This window comes from Sus scrofa, chromosome 11, assembly GCF_054392235.1.
Source record: "Sus scrofa isolate SSC_HxYL_T2T_F1_AM1 chromosome 11, Sscrofa_HxYL_maternal_Yorkshire_Landrace_v2.0, whole genome shotgun sequence".
Classification (NCBI taxonomy): domain Eukaryota; kingdom Metazoa; phylum Chordata; class Mammalia; order Artiodactyla; family Suidae; genus Sus; species Sus scrofa.
This window is the reverse complement of record NC_139393.1, coordinates 24,705,451-24,726,131: the sequence shown is the minus strand read 5'-3', so window position 1 is coordinate 24,726,131 and position 20,681 is coordinate 24,705,451. Positions and strand designations below refer to the sequence as shown.

Here is a 20,681-nt window from a genome sequence, read left to right as displayed (position 1 = left end):
ATCTGACTAGGAAACATGAGGTTGCGGGTTTGACCCCTGGCCTCGCTCAGTGGATTAAGGATCAGGTATTGCCGTGAGCTGTGGTGTAGGTTGCACACCCGACTCAGATCTGGCGTCATTGTGGCTGTGATGTAGGCTGGCAGTGACAGCTCCGATTGGACCCCTAGCCTGGGAACCTCCATATGCCGCAGGTGCAGCCCCAATAAGACAAAAGATGAAAGAAAAAAAAGAAAAGAAAAGAAAAGAGGAAGCTGAGAGAAGCAGAGAGAAGAATGAAGTGTGGGACAGGGCCACAGACAAACAAGGTTGTATGTAGGTCACAAGTCTTACGTGGTGCCCTTGGCCCAGTGGCACAGCACCTCATGTTGGGCTGGGCAGTGATAGAAAACTCGAAGATAACTGTATTTGATCATTTTGAATGTTTTCATAAGTCACTGCATGTGGTAGGCATGTTTGTAGGGACGCCAAATTAATTTAAGTACATTTCTCTTAACCAGGAGATTTTGTTGTTGAGCTGTAGGTGTTAGTTTGCAGGTCTGGTTTTTGAGACGCTCTTTATTTCCTCGAAGATGTTAATCTTCAGAAATTATTTTGGGAGGCAGTGTGGTACATGACAGAAAAGGCATGTGCTTTGGGGGCAGAAAGATGGGAATTCTAATTCAGCAGACACAGTCACAAACTGGGTGACACTGAACAGGTTATTGGATCTCTTGGGGCATTAGTTGTCTGTTCTATAAAATGGCAATGCTGATACTTAGCTTTGTGTGGATTAAATAAAACAAAACATATAAAATAAAATACAGTTGTGAGGCATTCCTCACAGTTCTTGGGATTTAACAGACACTGAATAAATGGCTACTGGTACTGTTGTTACTAGACTAGTCTAGAGCCTTGAATAGCTCCTTCTAAAATTATGGTTAGCAGATTATTAAACTTTTCCAAATTTTAAGTAAAAACTGAACTTTTTAAAAATAATACTTTAGCATAAACATTTAATTGTGTTTCCAACGGTTATATTAAAATGGGATAAATGATAAATACGAGTTTTATAGAAATGTTAACACTTGAGGAAAGTTCTTCTTTTTTCACATGTTTAAACTAATCCGGGTCTGATTTAGGCAGAATATGTTTTTTATACTGGCAATCTCCGATTTACATACACCTGTTTTCGGTGCACCCCCTAGATCCAGATGACTTGAAAACAGCAGGCCCAGAGAGACCACCTTCGGGTTGTAGAAACTCCCTGTCTCCTTGCTGTTATTTACTCCTGGTCCTCTTCATCTTCTCCATTATTTACTTAAATCTAAGACCCACGGACAGCAAGTCCATTCTTTTTCCACCCAAGAACCAATTAGAAGCAAGGTAGGAAATGACGAAAGCATGACAGTAAACCTGAGGGGCGGGGGCAGTTAATCCCTGTGCAGCTGCTCTTTGAGGGTTTTCACTGTATTGCAATGTGTTGTTTATGGATTACTAGACTGTAATTGGTAAATTCCATAAAATAATGAATTTATCATGTGCTTTGAAAGCACAGAGGAAGGAGCAACTATAGGAAGTAGGTTTGATATAGCTTTAAAGACAAAGTGATATTTAATCTGGATCTTGAGATTACAGAGGTAGAAAAGACAGTCAAGAGCATATGCAAAGAAAGGAATAGCAAATACTAGGTAAGCGGGTGCACGCGTACGTGCGTGTGCGTGCGTGTGTGTGTGTGTGTGTGCGTGTGTTTGTGTTTGAAGGTGGTGATGTAAGATCAAAATGGCTGGTTGGGATTGGACTGGGAATAGCTTTTAGTCCAAGCTACAGAATTAGCACTTTTTCTTTAAGATTCAAATGGCTTAAACAAATTCTTCCAATGGCAATGTGTGTATAAATCGTACAGAACAAAAAGAGAAGCGAGGAGACAGTTAAAAGCCTACTGCAAAATCCTCTGACTATTGATACGTCTCAGAGACCTCCCCATCTTTCCATAATAATACAAAGTAGAGGTGATCCTACAACAGAAATAAAACAACATTAACAATCAGCATCCTGTTTTGGTAACTTAGATTATCAGTGAATCAGGGTGAAATTCAGCCTTTGTTTATGCCCAAATTTCATTTAAGATCTAGAGCTGAAGATTCTGCTTGTTTAAAAGGCATTTTACTTTTAAAATAAGTACATTTCACTTTTAAATGGATTTTTCAGCTTACTCTATCAAAGATGTTATTCATCTAGACCTACAAAACTAGGACTCTGAAGCCAGCGCCAATGTGATTCTTACCATATGTTCAAGTTACTTAGAGCTCTTATCAGAAACTCCACGTCACCATGAAGGGGTTACAATTTGGACAAGGGGACATAACACGGGGTCCACAAAGCTGCTTATGGTCCTTAGGTCAAAAGAAGAATGACTACCTTGAAATTTCATAGAATCCACAAACAAAATCAGACTGTTTGCATTTATACATTCTTTGATTCCCCCCAAATAATTGCAATTGCCCCCTACTCCTTAATCACACTCACTCTATAGTTACAAAAAATTAACGACCAAAGTTTCATTTAACCATACCTTGCTTGCCCTCATATACCAAAACTAGCTTCAGTAACCCTGAGAAAATTCTCAAGAAATTCTTGCCAAGTGGAGCTGTGGTCGTGGCGCAGTGGTTAACGAATCTGACTAGGAACCATGAAGTTGCGGGTTCGGTCCCTGCCCTTGCTCAGTGGGTTAACGATCCGGCGTTGCCGTGAGCTGTGGTATAGGTTGCAGACGCAGCTCGGATCCCACGTTGCTGTGGCTCTGGCGTAGGCCAGTGGCTACAGCTCCGATTTGACCCCTAGCCTGGGAACCCCCATATGCCGTGGGAGCGGCCCAAAGAAATAGCAAAAAGACAAAAAAAAAAAAAAAGAAATTCTTGCCAAGTGAATTATTAAACAATAAAACAGACCCCTGAAATAGAGATAAATTTTATACTTTGATCTCTTTTGTGAATCACTGAAATGGACAGGCACATAGGACTTCTCATGGTTGGATATGTTCAATATTTTTCACATCTCTCTACTTAATGAGAAAACTGACAAAATTACTATCCACTTCTGTTCCAAATTATGGTTTTATGAAACTTTCATTTCATCATGGGTGAAATACCATGATAACAAAAAAAAGACTGTGTTTAAATGCCCCTTATACTACAGCAAACATCATTACCTTCTGATAAGTAAATTCCATTGAAGAAACAAGAACAACATAAAAAGTTGTTTACTTTCAAAACCCTATTCAACCCTTTCTTAAAGACAATAAAAATTCTGATCTCAACATACCTTACTAGCTCCTCCTGGAAGTTCTCTTCCTCCTTTGATCTTTTCCATCATCTTCAGTTCTACCATAGACGACAAAACCTCCGTATCCTAAAGACAAGATAGTAGTATGAAAGGACAATGGACTTGGACTCCAATCCAGAAGACCTTGGTTCAAATCTGGTCTTTGCCACATAATAGCGTTGTGACCTAAAGCCAAACAACCACTCTGGCCCAGTTTCCTTGGATAAAAATGAAGGTAAAAATAACCTACTTCCTAAGAGTGTGTGTATCTGGGTATTAACATGTGTATAATAAACATCTTGATGACTTCCAGTTACCTTAGGGGGAAAAGCTCAAACTTATTGCACAAAAGGAGTCTGGTTAACAAAAATTAAAAAGAAGATGGAAGAAGTAGATCCAAATGTTATGTAAATAGACTCCACCGCCCAAGACAAAGAATGTCACACCACATATTTTTTTAAATAATTACATCAAAAACAAAACTTACAAAAGAAATATCTAAAGAAAAAAGCCATGGAATGATTAAAAGTATAGAAAAATTAGATATTAAGCATGTACTAACCAAAAGAAATATGGTATAATCAAAACAATATCAGACAAAAATAAGCTTTAAGGGGAAATCATTACATTAATAAGGGGCTTTTACATATGAATAAAAGTTAATTCTCCAGAAAGATGTAAGAATTTTAAACCCATATGCACACAATACCTTCAAATATGTACGACCAAAAGTTTTAGAATGAAAAGAAAAAGCTGATAAATCAACCATCACAGTGAAATATTTTAACACACCTCAGAAATTTAGGGATCAAGCGAGCAAATATTAAGTCTATAGACTATTTGAAGAACAAATAACCCGTATATTAACATATATTTATAGAACATAGAGAATAAACATTATATTGAAGTACGTATGGACCATCTATAAAAACTGACCATTTAAGTCTCACTATATTTCAGAGAATCCTATCATAATCTGCATTCTCTGATCTCTATAATCAATGATAGAAAGATTTTTACAAAGCCCATGTATTTGGAAAGTTAAAAAATACACTTCTAAATAATTCATGGATCAATGCAGAAATCATCCTAAAAATTTAGAACAATAACAAAAACACTACATAATAATGTTTACTATTATACATAGTAAAATTTGCAAAATACTGTTAGGTTTTTATCTTTTTTATTTACGTCTTTTTGCCTTTTCTAGGGCTGCACCCACGGCATATGGAGGTTTCCAGGCCAGGGGTTGAATCAGAGCTATAGCCACTGGCCCACCCCACAGACACAGCAACACGGGATCCGAGCCACATCTGCAACCCACACCACAGCTCACAGCAATGCCGGATCCTTAACCCACTGAGCGAGGCCAGGGATCAAACCTGCAACCTCATGTTTCCTAGTCAGATTGGTTAACCACTGAGCCACGACGGGAACTCCCAAGCATACTGTTAGGTTTTTATGGCAGCTTTATTCACAGTTTGCCAAAACCTGGAAGCAACCAAGACATTCTTCAGCAGGTAAATGGACAAATAAACTGTGGTACATCCAGACAGTAGAATATGTTTTGGCACTAAAAAGAAATCAAGCCATTGAGAGACATGAAGGCGTCTTGAATGCGTATTACTAAATGGATGCAGCCAATCTGAAAAGGCTATATACGACATGATCCCAACTCTATGACATTCTGACAAAAGCAAAACTGTGGACACAGTAAAAAGATCCCTTGTTGCCAGGGGTGGCAAGGAGGGAAGTGTGGAGAGATGAAGGCAGATTAAAGAAGATTTTCGGGGCAGTGAAAAATACTGTGGTAATGGACACATGTATGTATTATACATTGGTTCAAACCCACAGAACGTTCACCCAAGAGTGAACCCTACTGGAACCTATGGACTTGGAGTGCTAGCGATGCGTCAATGTAGGTTTATCACGAATGTACTCATCTGGAGGCGGATGTTGACAATGTGCAGGGATGGGGAGGTAGGTAATATAGGGCAATCTCTGTATCTTTCTTTCAATTTTCCTGGGAACCTAAAAGCAATCTAGAAAAATAAAGGTTTCCTGCTGATGTTTTTTAAAAGTCATGGTTTCACTAATGGCATGAGACTGGATTTTTGTCACAGAAAGGAAAGTTGTCTCTCTTATCAAAATAGAGATGTGGTGAGAAGAATCAGTTGTATGAACTTGGATAAGCCACTTACTCTCTCTAATCCTCTGTTCTCTACTACTTAAAATGAGGGTAGTAAGTCATAAAATTTAATTACGTTCACACCTCATGCATTTTTCTTAGTTGGAGACTAGTAAAGTGAGCCAAATTCAATTAAATGAAGGTGAAGTTGTCGCCAGCATACACAAGACCACAGAGTCATCCAAACATCGTGTTGGGTTGGCCCTTTAGGTTCAGGGTCTTAAGGCAAGGTTCCTTGTACTCTGGGACACACGGTACACAAACACCTCTGGCTAGATTCGTTCTGTGTCAAGATCAGCCACTATCAAATGCCTCTGCATGTTCAGAAAAGCTGGTTCTCCGTAAAGAATCTTTCAGAACCTTGTAACCCAATCTTTGAAATCTGCCCACCCCCAGTGCTCAGTGCAAAAGCTCCATCCCCACCACCACTTCCTTAGGGGAGACCAGCTCATAGGAACTTCCAGACCAAATGAGAATCTAGCCTATCATTAAACATTTACAAGACAAAGAGTCTTCATGATCATATATGAACAAACAACAATAACAAAAAAGGGAGGGGAGAGGAACAGAATCAAAAAGAAAATACATGAGAAATATGGTTTACACATACACAGAAAAACCATTTGGGATTTAGTCACCTTCTGGGCTGCAAAGGCTATTTCTGAATTGAGTGCTTCCTCTGATGATTATCAGAGGCAGATAGTATGTCTTCTATTCTGCATATGCCAAGGGCAATGTCAGTACTCGAAAATAAGAAAGACAAATGATGATTAAAAACGTGAGGCTAACACTCCATGCAACCCTTTGCCAGCTTCTGCTTTTGAAAGTCTAAACCGCAGGCTGAACCATATGGTTCCACACACCTTGCTGACTAGTGGCTCCTCTCTTGGGAAATGACTCAATCAGGCATTTGTCTTTCTGGGGACAGCTGAGTTTTCTAAAAGGCCCTCTGTCCTCACAAGCCTACACACTTTTTGTTGAAGGGAAATCTTGTGAAAAGCAGAACATCCAAGAGTCATTAATAGTCACACTCATAAGCTTTCATACTTACCCACAACCTTCCAAGCAGGCCTCCCTGTGGTTATTGAATTTTTCCTCTTGCTGAGATTTCCCAGCATGCTCTGGGATTATCAAGCAAAGCTAAATATTAAGAGGAAAATCTTGAAAATCCTTCAGTGCCTGGGGAGGAATCAAATCAGACGTGCCTTCCACTCTGGCACCGACCAGCTGAGCTACAAACACTGACCCAGCCCACGCTGAGAAGACTCATCATAAACAGAAATCCATAATGTTGCTGGAATACAGTGTAGACTCAAAGTAGGGGAAATGAAGTATATAAAACAGTGGGAAAGTTTGCAGAAATAGCAGTTAATATTTATTTCAGGAGTTCATCTGGACATGGCAGTTCTGAAATGTTTTTCCCTCATCATATCTTTCTGCCCTCAAGGCTTTATATTGGATAAGATTCTGAGTTCCTTAATCACAGCAGCTCTGAACCATGTCTCAATTTGCAACTAAATGTAACTTTTGCCAAAGTGTGCGCTAGACTCAGAAATCAGTGGACATTAAAAATGAAAAAGAAAAGAAACAAAAGCTGGCCTAGAGACAAAAACATGGAAGCCCATATTCCTGGTCAAATGAATTTTATTATGCCACATTTTAGTGTCTTCTTTATGTATTCTACTTGGTTGCTCAGATTGTGAAAATTACAAAATAAAAATTAAGTGGCTGTGGAAGACCTGACTTGTCAGTTTTTCCACCTGGCATTTCTTTCTCTCACAGCATTAACTCTGACTCAAGGAGAGGATTCATGAAATATGGAAAGCCACCTGTCTCATCTAGTGAAATGGGAAGGGTAGTGGGCTGGAAGTAAGGGGCCTGGTTTCTAAACCCATGTCTGATACTTTATGCTCTGTGTCCTTCAGCAAGTCCCTGTAACTCCCTGGGCTTTACCTGTGTGTAAGCTTTTACATGAAATATCACTCTCAGTAAAAAAAGAAAAAAAAAAATCTATTAAGACTGTTGTTGTCCCCAAAGGAGAATCTCTGCACATGAGGGGCTTGTCTGCCAAATACCCAAGTCTGATTAATCTGAAGAAAAAAATAAAAAATAATAATTAAAAAATATATATATAAATAAATATGTATTTAAAGATACTGAAAAAGAATCTGAATAACTAGAGCCTGCCTAATAAAAATGGTGTTTATGAAAAGAGCTGCTAGTTCAGCTCAAAACTCAATCACACAAGCGCTGTTTATTGTACTTTTCTATGTAACAGAAGGACTTTATTTGTACTCCCCATATCATCTCATAGACTGTTAAAAAGACATGTACACCCAAGAATCAAGATTTAATAAAACTGGGAGACCCTGTCATGGCTCGGTGAACAGTAAAGTACCTGACTAGTATCCATGAGGATGCAGGTTCGATTCCTGTACGCGCTCAGTGGATTAAGGATCCTGGCATTGCCGTGAGCTGTGGTGAAGGTCGCAGAAGCGGCTCAGATCTGGCGTTGCTGTGGCTGTGGTATAGGCCAGCAGCTACAGCTCTGATTCGACCCTTAGCTTGGAAACCTCTGTATGCCATGGGTGCAGCCGTAAAAAAGACAAAAAAAAAATTAATAAAATTAATAATTCTGCTGCTTCGTCAAGGTCATTCCTAAGTGAAACTCTTTTTGTTTTGTTTTCTGCCAGTGCATGCCGATGAAGACTAAAACCTCTACTCCTGCAGTTGGAGGTTCTGTCTTGATTTGTGCTAAGACGTCAGCAGTTTTTCCTACTACTGCTTTTGTACTATCACTGTAAATGTCAACACAGTGAAAAAAGCAAAACTGAGAATACTTTTGACCCCACAGACTCCCTGGAAGAGTCTCAGGGATCACCAGGCATTCAGAAACAATGCTTTGATAATCACTGTGTTAGTATGCGAACATACAGATGGGCTGGTAACACGGGTGGCTTCTGGAGAGAGGGCAGAAACAAGAGAGAACAAAGGGACATTTATTTTATAAAATACAAAGTTTCATCAGACATGAAATAACTAGTCATCTAGCTCTATAGCATAGATATTATGTGTTTTTCCCTTGGTATTATAATCAATTTTGTTTAAAATTAGAGTATACTAGGAGTTCCCATCGTGGCGCAGGGGAAACGAATCTGAGTGGGAACCATGAGGTTGCGGGTTTGATCCCTGGCCTCACTCAGTGGGTTAAGGATCTGGCATTGTTGTGAGCTGTGGTGTAGGTCGCAGACATGGCTCGGATCCTGTGTTGCTGTGGCTGTGGTGTAGGTCGGCAGCTGCAGCTCCCTAGCCTGGGAACCTTCATGTGCTGCAGGTGCAGCCCTAAAAAAAATAAAAAAATAAAAAAAATTCAAATAAATAAATGAAATTAGAGTATACTAGCTAATAAAAGTATATTGACCAAAGTATTAGTTTCTAGGGGCTGATGTAACAAATGACCACTTCCGCTAATTTCAAAACAACAGCAATGTATTCTCTCACAGTGCTAGAGTCTAGAAGTCTGAAATCAAGGTGCAAGCAGAGCCACGTATCCTCTGCAAGCTCTAGAGAAAGGTTCTTCCTTGCCTCTTCCCGGCTTCTGGCAGCTCCCAACACCCCTGGGGTCCAGGCTTTCAGAGAATCAAGACAGAACCTCCAACTGCAGTAGTAGAGGTTTTATTCTTCAGTCCCATCTCTGCCTCCATCTACACATCATGCTCTCTCTGTGTGCCTGTCTGTGCATCACCTTCTCTCATAAGAACACCAATCATTAGACTTGAGGCCCACCCTAACCCAATATGACTATGTCTTCATCTTAACTTGACTGCATTTGCAAAGTCTCTGTTTCCAAATAAAATCACATCCCTAGATACCGGGGCTTAGGACTTGAGCATAATTTGGGGGGAGACACACAACTGTGTTCCTTAAACCCACGATATTACATAATGATAATGAACAAACAACAATTCATGCTCCTCATGTGCTTATGATCTGCAAAGAGTTGGAAATAATGAGCAACAAATTTTTTGAGACAGGTTGATTGAGATAAAATTAATAGGCATAAATTGCATATATTTACAGTGTACAATTTGATAAGTTTGGATATATGAATATAGTTGTCCCTCCGTATCTGCAGAAGATTGGTACCTCCATGGATACCAAAATCCAGGGATGCTCAATTCCCTTATATAAAGTGGGGTAGTATTTGTATATAACCTCTCTTGTGTACCTTAAATTATCTCTATATTATGTGTAATACCTAATATAGTATAAATGCTATGTAAATAATTTTAAATACAATAAAGCACTATTTAAATAATTGCTAAAGGGTCAAAAATTCAAGTTTTGCTGTTTGGTACATTCTTGAATTTTTTTTCCTGAATATTTTTGATCTGCTGTTGGCTAAATTTACTAATATAGAATCTGCAGATATGGAGGAAGACTCTACACCCATGAAACTATTTTCATAATCAAATAAACATATCCATCACCCCCAAATTTTCCACATGCTCCCTTGTAATGTGTCTTTCTTGCCCCTTTCCACCCTCACTCATATATCCAGGCAACCATGGATCTGCTTTCTGTCACTATGACTAGTCCACAGGTTTTAGAATTTATATAATGGAATTATACAATATGGACTCTTTCTTGTCTAGCTTCTTTTGCTGAGTATAATTATTTTATGATTCATCCATGCTGTCACATGTATCAGTGACTCCTTCCTTTTAAGTGTTAAATAGTATTCCATTGTATAGATGTACCACAATTTGTGTATCTATTAGCGGTAATATGTGTTGTTTCCAGATTTGACTATTACAAAGAAAGGAAGAACTTTTAAATCTTCCAAATGCAAGGAACTCACGTTCATAATATGCTGTACCTTTTATTTGCTCATGAACCTAACAAAATATGTGTGCTATAAAACTATGCTCTTGTGGTTTCTAAGAAGACTGGATTCCACTGGTATAAATTATGGGCAGCCTTTTGGAAAAAAAGCTACATGACAAATTGAGAACGAAAAAAATAATTATTTTCTACTCATTAATCCCATTCTTAGGAATTTAGCCTAGAGAATTAATCAAAAAAAAAAGAAAAGGTAGGCTGGTGATGACATTTTCTACAGATCTCTCTAGTAAGACTTTGGAAGCAATCTAAATTTATGATAAGGACAGAAACAACATGACAGAGTGCTTCAGATAAAATGTCAGCTCAAAAAAGCATAATATGACATTATGTCTAGGTTATGACTACAATGATATACAACTCAGATACATTTGTGGATGAAGGAACTCAAATATCAATGTGTTATAGTTACGGAATTATGAATGAGATTTCTTTTATCGTTTTGTTTCGTCATAAAATTATATAATAATAAACATCTAAAGGAAACAGCTGATGGCTCTCTAAAGTCACTAAACCCATAGGCTTCTTCTTAATGATATGCAAAAGCTGTTTGTATCCATCTGACCCATCCTTTATCATCCATGAGATAAATTATGGTGTTGTCAGAGGCCCAGTCTGAACTACCCCATGCATAGAGCTACACTTTAAACAGACCCTAGAGGCTGGTATCAGAAAGTCTTCTTGCTCCCGCTGTGGTGCAATGGGTTAATGATTCAGCTTGTCTCTGTGGGTGCACCAGTTTGATCCCCAGCCTGGCAAAGTGGTTTAAGGATCTGGTGTTGCTGCAGCTGTAGGTCGTGGCTCTAGTTCAGATTCATCCCTGGCCCAAGAACTTCCACATGCCATGGAGGCGGCTGAAAAAAGAAGTTGTCTCTACTCTGGGAATCTTCTTTCAACTCAAAAGTATAGACATATAAGTGAAGGTTTCTCAAAAAAACTAAAAATAGAGCTACCATATAACCCAACAATTTCACTCCTGGTTATATACCTGAAAAAAAAAAACAGTAATTCAAAAAGATACATGCAGTCCCAATGCTCATAGAAGCATTATTTACAATTGCCAAAGTATGGAAGCAAACCAAATGTCTATCAGCAGATGAATGGATAAAGAAGATGTGATATATGGAATAGAATATTACTCAGCCTTTAAAAAAGAATGAAATTTTGCCATTTTCAGAAACATGGATGGAGTTGGAGGGCATTGTGCTAAGTGAAATAAGTCAGACAGAGAAAGATAAATATTGTACTATATCGCTTATATATAAAATCTAAAAAATACAACAAATTAATGAATAAAACAAAAAAGAAGTAGACTCATAGATAGAACAAACTAGTGGTTACCAGCAGGGAAGGGCAAGATAGGGGTAGGGGGGAAAAGGGGTTATTATGGGATCATATGAAATCCTATGTGTGAAAACCTTGAAGAGTATAAAGGACTGTAGAATTTAAAGAATGTTTCATTCAATAAAAATAAAATTTAAAAAGTATATAGGTATAAATTAAAAAAATGGAAAATATCAAGTTTTGATGAAGTCTCACACATCAGGGGTGTTTGACTTGGTCCAACCACTTTGGAAAACAATTTGGTATTATCTAACAAAGCAAAGCATACTGTATGAACTCTACCCATAAATTCCCCTTCTAGGGGTAGACGCAACAGCAATGCACATGTATGTTCAGCAAAAGCATGTACTAGAATATTGACAGCAACATTATTTTAATAGCCCTCAACTGGAAACTACCCAAATGCTCATCAGTAGAAGATAGATACATAAACTGTAGTAGAGACACATAATAGAGTCCCATACAACAATTAGAATGAATGATCTAAAATTACAAATATTCATATGGTTGAATCTCACAAATGTTGAGAGAACTAAGCCAGATGCAAAAGAGTTTATGCTGTCCTATTCCATTTACATAAATACCAAACCAGGCAAAAGTAATCTATACTTTTAGGGATCAGGATAATAGCTGTCCTTGGAAGTAGAAAGGGAGATATTGAAAGGAACATAACAAGGTTTCTGGTGTGCTCATAATGAACTATTTATTGACCTGAAAGCTAATGACATGAGTGTGTTCAGTCTGTATAATTTGATAAGCTATAACTTATGTGTGTTTTTCTGTTATGTATATTATACTACAATAAAAGTTTTTTGTAAAGTCGATAAGCATTAGCAAAAGCTTTAAGAGTGTTACCAAGAGCCTTCTTTTTATGTAGATACTGAAAAGAGGGCCAGTTGGCAGAGTTAGCACAGTGCTGTGAATTTACAATGAACTAGAAAGTCAGGGTTATATAGCATGGTGCATCTGGGGAACTTTGTAACCAGCCAGGAATGGTTATTGCTAGTCACAGAGCCGAAAGCTCTCAATAAATTTTGTTTCCTCCATTGCACACTGTCTGATGATTGGCAAAGAAATAAAATATAGATTCAAGAAAGCCAGAATGCCCTCTGCAAGAATAAAATGCACTGCCAATATGGCACACAGCTGCACTTCCATCCAAAGTTGTATGAAGCTGACGAGAGGTCCAAGCTGCTTCATGACTTGGAGAGCTAGTGTGCATCCCTTTGCCAGAAGCGCAGTTAGAAAAAAAACAAACAGAAAATATGTTTCCACTAAGATCCCTGAGGGAAGGAAGAAAAATTCTTCTCCCACCAAGGGAGGAAAGGAGAAAAGGCTATCGGCTTCTCATCTTATTAAAAATCAGCTCCAGGAAGCAGCAGAGAAATTCTCTATTTACCTGAAGAAGTGTAATTCTCCTTCAGTCCTCACACAATGCCAAGAACTGTTTGGTTATCAGAGTTTCTACGAAGAATTTCAGCTCTCCTAGTATTGGTTTTCAATCTTATAATTTCTATTAATAACGCAAGGACAGTAGCAAGTTTCTTGAACAGTTTTCGCATGTCTTCTATATAAGACTTCTGGATGGCTTTGCATTTGAAAGGCAGAACCTGGCAAAACTGAAGGAAAAGTGAATGCCAGCAATGGAGAATGGTTAAATATATCATGGTACATCATGCACTATTATAGAGCCAAAGCCATTAAAAAAAAGAGTAAATTAACTTCCAGAACAAAGATCATGGCCTCTAAATATCATTTCCCACTAAAAGGGAGTATTTCCTTGGAGAAATGACTCAACTGAGAACTGGTGTAGAAAATGCACTAAGTCTCATACCTCTTATTTGTCAGAAAGCACTGAATATACCAGGAATTACTGGGGTTTTATTAAAAGAAGACAAAAGGAGAAAATCTGAGAAGCCTTCATTGGCCAAGGATGGAAATATTTGGACACTGAATAGAATAATAGTTTCGATAAACTAATACATAGGTATGAAAATCTGTGAGTCCTAAAATGTAACTGACCACCACTGGGGGATGTTAAAGCACCAACTCATTTTTGAGAAAACTGACAAATAAAAGGAAAGAATCAAGCCTTTATTCTTCCTCTCCTATATAAACGGCTTTTCAGGATTACCAATGACTGACAAGGGAGAGTTCTTCATAACAAATAAAGGCAGAAAAATATTAATAGATTTAGAAATCATTTTGCAACTCTGAGTAAAATAATGGATGTAACTAATGTTCAATTGTGAATGCAAAAACCACTGGGAAAGGCTAATGGGGAAGTTTATATTGGGGGAAAGAAACTGAACTCACCCAAACACATTGATCAATTTCAGTGTCACTTAAAATGGACCAACCCACATTCTATTCTTCTCCATGTCCAGGCAAGAGGAAGCATGCAGCACCAGCTATTAAGTATTCTTGCTAAAAGAACTGAACTTGAATTAGTCTATTCTCTATACTCAACTAAGTACATAAAGGAAATACAGGGTAGAAGAATGTGTTAAATAACACCATAAGGATACAATAAGCCAAATCTAAAAAGTGGGAAATTCTACAAGGAAGATAAACTGGTTTCTTCAATAACTGGGGCATTAAAGATGGAAGGGAGGGGAAACTATAGTAAATTTAAAAGAGATTCATAAGACATATCAGGAAAATGCAATGTCTAGCTTTTAATCCTCATTTAAATAAGCCAACCATAAAAAAAAAAAAACTTTTTGGAAGCAATCAGGGATTTGAACATAAACTAAATAGCAGATGATTTTAAAGAACTATTATAAACTTTAAGTGATAATGGTATTATGGTTATTTTTAAAAAACATTCCTATTGGTGATAAAACTAAAGTGTTTACTGGATAAAATAACTAACAAAGTCTAGTTTTGCTTAAAAATGTTCCAGCAAAACATAAACGAAAAAAATCTTTAAGTAGATGGAATAGATGAAATAAGATTAACAAAATGCCAGCAGTTGTTGAAGCCAGCTGATGGACAATGGAGATTCATCATATTATTTTCTCCACCTTCCATATATGTCTTAAATTTTCCAATTTTAATTTAAAAATAATGAAAGAATAAACTAGAGCTCTGACAGCTGAGCTGAAGCATTCTATGATTTCTTTTTAAGGAAAAAAAAAGTAAGATGATATAAAGTGAATATAAAAATAATAATATGAGGGAGTTCCCGTCGTGGCAGAGTGGAAACGAATTCGACTAAGAACCATGAGGTTGAGGGCTTGATCCCTGGCCTCACTCAGTGGGTTAAGGATCTGGTGTTGCCGTGAGCTGTGGTGTAGGTCTCAGACGCAGCCTGGATCTGGTGTTGCTGTGGCTGTAGCACAGGCCGGCAGTTACAGCACCAATTCAACCCCTAACTTGGGAACCTCCATATGCCGCAGGTGCGGCCCTAAAAAAAGGATAAAAAGACAATTAATTAATTGATTAATATGAACTGGAATTATTTATTTAACACAATGACCTGTTTTTATAAAACATATGTATATGTACATATACACGCGTTTACACATGACTTTATAAACTGAGCACTGAGAATTATTTGGAAAGGCACATGCTAAGATCATACACATGGACCAGCTGGGAGTGGAGGCCAATACTGGTCAAGAAAGAACAGGTAAGGTGCAAACAAATAAAAAATATTTCACTTAAAAAAAAAAAGACATTATACGGAGTTCCCGTCATGGCTCAGTGGTTGGCGAACCCGACTAGTAACCATGAGGTTACAGGTTCAATCCTTGGCCTTGCTCAGTCGGTTAAGGATCTGGTGTTGCTGTGGCTGTGGGGTAGGCCGGCAGCTATAGCTCCGATTAGACCTAGCCTGGGAACCTCCATGTACCATGGGTGCAGCCCTAAAAAGCCAAAAAAAAAAAAGGCCTATGATATGACCCTATATATGGATTTATATGAAATGACACAAATGCATGTATTTATATGTGTAAAAAGAAGATTGTTTTTAACTATTAAAAATATATGCATTTGCAAAAAATGAAAAAAAAATACACTCAAGCAGATAATAACAGGAGACCATCCAACCAAAAAAAAAAAAAAAAAAAAAAAAAAAGAAAGGAAGAATGGAGAACCATAGAATCAACTGGAACACGAGGTTCAAATGGCAATAAATAATCATCTATCAATTATCACCTTAAATGTCAATGGGCTGAATGCCCCAATCAAAAGACATAGAGTGGCTGAGTGGATAAAAAGGCAAAAACCTTCAATACGCTGCCTACAAGAAACTCACCTTAGGACAAAAGATACATATAGATTGAAAGTGAAAGGGTGGGGAAAAATATTTCACGCCAATAGACATGACAGAAAAGCAGGAGTCGCAACGCTCATATCAGACAAAATAGACTTTAAAACAAAAGACATAAAGAAAGACAAAGAAGGACACTATTTAAGGGATCCATCCAAGGAGAGGATGTTACTATCATCAACATATATGCCCCAAAGACAGGAGCACCCAGACACATACAACAAATATTAACAGACATAAAGGGAGATATTGAAGAGAATACAATCATAGTAGGAGACCTAAATACCCCCCTCACATCAATGGACAGATCCTCTAGACAGAAAACCAATAAAGCAACAGAGATCCTAAAGGAAACAATAGAAAAGTTAGACTTCATTGATATCTTCAGGACACTACATCCAAAAAAAGCAGAATACACATTCTTCTCAAATGCTCATGGAACATTCTCAAGAATCGACCACATATTGGGACACAAAGTGAATCTCAATAAATTTAGGAGCGTAGAAATTATCTCAAGTATCTTCTCTGACCACAATGCCATGAAATTAGAAATCAACCATGGGAAAAGCAAAGAGAAAAAACCTACTCCATGGAGACTAAACAACATGCTACTAAAAAACCAATGGGTCAATGAGGAAATCAAGAAGGAAATTAAAAACTACCTTGAAACAAATGATAATGAAGACACAACCTCTCAAAATCTATGGGATGCTGCGAAAGCAGTGCTCAGAGGGAAATTTATAGCAATACAGGCCTTTCTCAAAAAAGAAGAAAGATCCCAAATTGACAACTTAACCCTCCACCTAAACGAATTAGAAAAAGAACAAAAAAGTCCTAAAGTCAGCAGAAGGAAGGAAATTATAAAGATCAAAGAAGAAATCAATAAAATAGAGATTCAAAAAACAATAGAGAAAATTAATAAAACCAAGAGCTGGTTCTTTGAAAAGGTGAACAAAATTGACAAACCCCTGGCCAGACTCACTAAGAAGAGGAGAGAAAGAACCCAAATAACCAAAATTATAAATGAAAAAGGAGAAATCACAACAGATACAGCAGAAATACAAAAAACCATAAGAGAATACTATGAACAACTATACGGCAACAAGTTTGACAATCTGGAAGAAATGGACAATTTTCTAGAATCTTACAGCCTGCCAAAACTGAATCAAGCAGAAACAGACCAACTGAACAGACCCATCACTAGAAATGAAATTGAAGAGGTCATAAAATCACTCCCTACAAATAAAAGTCCAGGACCAGATGGCTTCACAGGTGAATTCTATCAAACATATAAAGAGGAATTGGTGCCCATCCTCCTTAAACTCTTTCAAAAGGTTGAAGAAGAAGGAATACTCCCAAAGACATTCTATGAGGCCACCATCACCCTCATTCCAAAACCAGACAGAGATACCACCAAAAAAGAAAACTATCGCCCAATATCATTGATGAATATAGATGCAAAAATTCTCAACAAAATCTTAGCCAACCGAATCCAACAACATACCAAAAAAATTATACACCATGACCAGGTTGGGTTCATCCCACGTTCACAAGGATGGTTCAACATACGCAAATCAATCGGCATCATACACCACATTAACAAAAAAAAAAAAGTCAAAAATCATATGATCATCTCAATAGACGCAGAAAAAGCATTTGACAAAGTTCAACATCCATTCATGATCAAGACCCTCACCAAAGTGGGTATAGAGGGAACATTCCTGAATATAATCAAAGCCATTTATGATAAACTCACAGCAAATATAATCCTCAATGGGGAAAAATTGAAAGCCTTCTCACTCAAATCTGGAACAAGACAGGGATGCCCACTCTCACCACTGCTCTTCAACATAGTTTTGGAAGTCTTAGCCACAGCAATTAGGCAAACATAAGAAATAAAAGGCATCCATATAGGAAGAGAAGAGATCAAACTGTCACTGTATGCAGATGATATGATACTATACCTAGAAAACCCTAAGGACTCAACCCCAAAACTCCTTGAACTGATTAATAAATTCAGCAAAGTAGCAGGATATAAGATTAACATTCAGAAGTCAGTGGCATTTCTGTATACCAGCAATGAAACATTAGAAAAGGAACACAAAAATACGATACCTTTTAAAATTGTACCTCACAAAATCAAATACCTCGGAATACATCTGACCAAGGAGGTAAAGGACCTATATGCCGAGAACTATAAAACTTTAATCAAAGAAATCAAAGAAGATGTAAAGAAATGGAAAGATATTCCATGTTCCTGGATTGGAAAAATCAATATTGTGAAAATGGCCATCCTACCCAAAGCAATCTACAGATTCAATGCAATCCCTATCAAATTACCCATGACATTGTTCACAGAACTAGAACAAACAATCCAAACATTTATATGGAACAACAAAAGACCCAGAATCGCCAAAGCAATCCTGAGAAACAAAAACCAAGCAGGAGGCATAACTCTCCCAGACTTCAAGAAATACTACAAAGCCACAGTCATCAAAACAGTGTGGTACTGGTATCAAAACAGACAGACAGACCAATGGAACAGAATAGAGAATCCGGAAATTAACCCTGACACCTATGGTCAATTAATCATTGACAAAGGAGGCAAGAACATAAAATGGGAAAAAGAAAGTCTATTCAGCAAGCATTGCTGGGAAACCTGGACAGCTGCATGCAAAGCAATGAAACTAGAACACACCCTCACACCATGCACAAAAATAAACTCCGAATGGCTGAAAGACTTAAATATACGACAGGACACCATCAAACTCCTAGAAGAAAACATAGGCAAAACACTCTCTGACATCAACATTATGAATATTTTCTCAGGTCAGTTTCCCAAAGCAATAGAAATAAGAGCAAAAATAAACCCATGGGACCTCATCAAACTGAAAAGCTTTTGCACAGCAAAGGAAACCAAAAAGAAAACAAAAAGACAACTTACAGAATGGGAGAAAATAGTTTCAAATGATGCAATCGACAAGGGCTTAATCTCTAGAATATATAAGCAACTTATACAACCCAACAGCAAAAAAACCAATCAATCAATGGAAAAATGGGCAAAAGACCTGAAGAGACATTTCTCCAAAGAAGATATACAGATGGCCAACAAACACATGAAAAAATGCTCAACATCGCTGATTATAAGAGAAATGCAAATCAAAACTACCATGAGATACCACCTCACACCAGTCAGAATGGCCATCATTAATAAATCCACAAATAACAAGTGCTGGAGGGGCTGTGGAGAAAAGGGAACCCTCCTGCACTGCTGGTGGGAATGTAAACTGGTACAGCCACTATGGAGAACAGTTTGGAGATACCTTAGAAATCTATACATAGAACTTCCATATGACCCCACAATCCCACTCTTGGGCATCTATCCGGACAAAACTCTACTTAAAAGAGACACGTGCACCTGCATGTTCATTGCAGCACTATTCACAATAGCCAGGACATGGAAACAATCCAAATGTCCATCAACAGATGATTGGATTCGGAAGACGTGGTATATATACACAATGGAATACTACTCAGCCATAAAAAAGGGTGACATAATGCCATTTGCAGCAACATGGATGGAACTAGAGAATCTCATCCTGAGTGAAATGAGCCAGAAAGACAAAGGCAAATACCATATGATATCACTTATAACTGGAATCTAATATCCAGCACAAATGAACATCTCCTCAGAAGAGAAAATCATGGACTTGGAGAAGAGACTTGTGGCTGCCTGATGGGAGGGGGAGGGAGTGGGAGGGATCGGGAGCTTGGGCTTATCAGACACAACTTAGAATAGATTTATAAGGAGATCCTGCTGAATAGCATTGAGAACTATGTCTAGATACTCATGTTGCAACAGAAGAAAGGGTGGGGGCAAAACTGTAATTGTAATGTATACATGTAAGGATAACCTGACCCCCTTGCTGTACAGTGGGAAAAAAAAAATTCTTGGTAACAGAGAAAAAAAAATATATAGCAAAATCTGTTCACATTTCTGAAATTCAGCTGTTTTCCTGGCACTAAAGCCCTGGCAGCTGCAACAAACCTCCACAAGTCTACATGTAAACAACGAAGCAAGCATAAACCAGGAGCTCATAGTAACAAGGTGCAAAGAGCTGAGGTGAGGCAAATAGAGATGAGGTGTGGCCAGCTCTTTGGGAGGGGGGCTGGCTGAAAAATCAATGCTTCAAAAATGCACTGAAACACTCAACACTGGTGTAGTCATGGATGTCAAGGAAACAAAATGACATGTCAGCTGAGCATACAAAAGAGAATAAATATCTTCTTCAGAGCCCAAGTGTCAGGTAAAATCTGCACTAGCACCAGACTGTCATGGAGCAGAGGAACAGCACTGACCCAGGAATCAGAGGTCTGTGGTTTACTTACTTATTTTCTTTTTTTTTTTTTGCTATTTTAAGGCCACATCTCTGCATGTGGAGGTTCCCAGGTTAGGGGTCAAATCGTAGCTATAGCTACCAGCCTACACCACAGCCACAGCAACACCAAATCCCCAACCCACCAAGCGAGGCCAGGGATAGAACTCACAACCTCATGGATACCAGTCAGGTTTGTTAACCACTGAGCCACGATGGGAACTCCTGGTCTGTGGTTTATGCCTTACCTTGGCTTGCCCATATACCATCTACATGGCCTTAAAAAAGAAAGTTG

General features: G+C 38.0%; 1 long non-coding RNA gene across 2 annotated transcripts in view; it reads right to left on the bottom strand.

Annotated features, from left to right (window-relative positions):
- LOC146398595 (uncharacterized) overlaps nucleotides 1–20,681 on the bottom strand; it is a 256,858-nt gene that overhangs the window by 222,341 nt on the left and 13,836 nt on the right. For both annotated transcript variants that reach the window (XR_014819566.1, XR_014819567.1), the window contains exon 2: nucleotides 3,301–3,387. This is a non-coding gene — a long non-coding RNA (uncharacterized LOC146398595). The remainder of the gene's footprint in view (nucleotides 1–3,300; nucleotides 3,388–20,681) is intronic.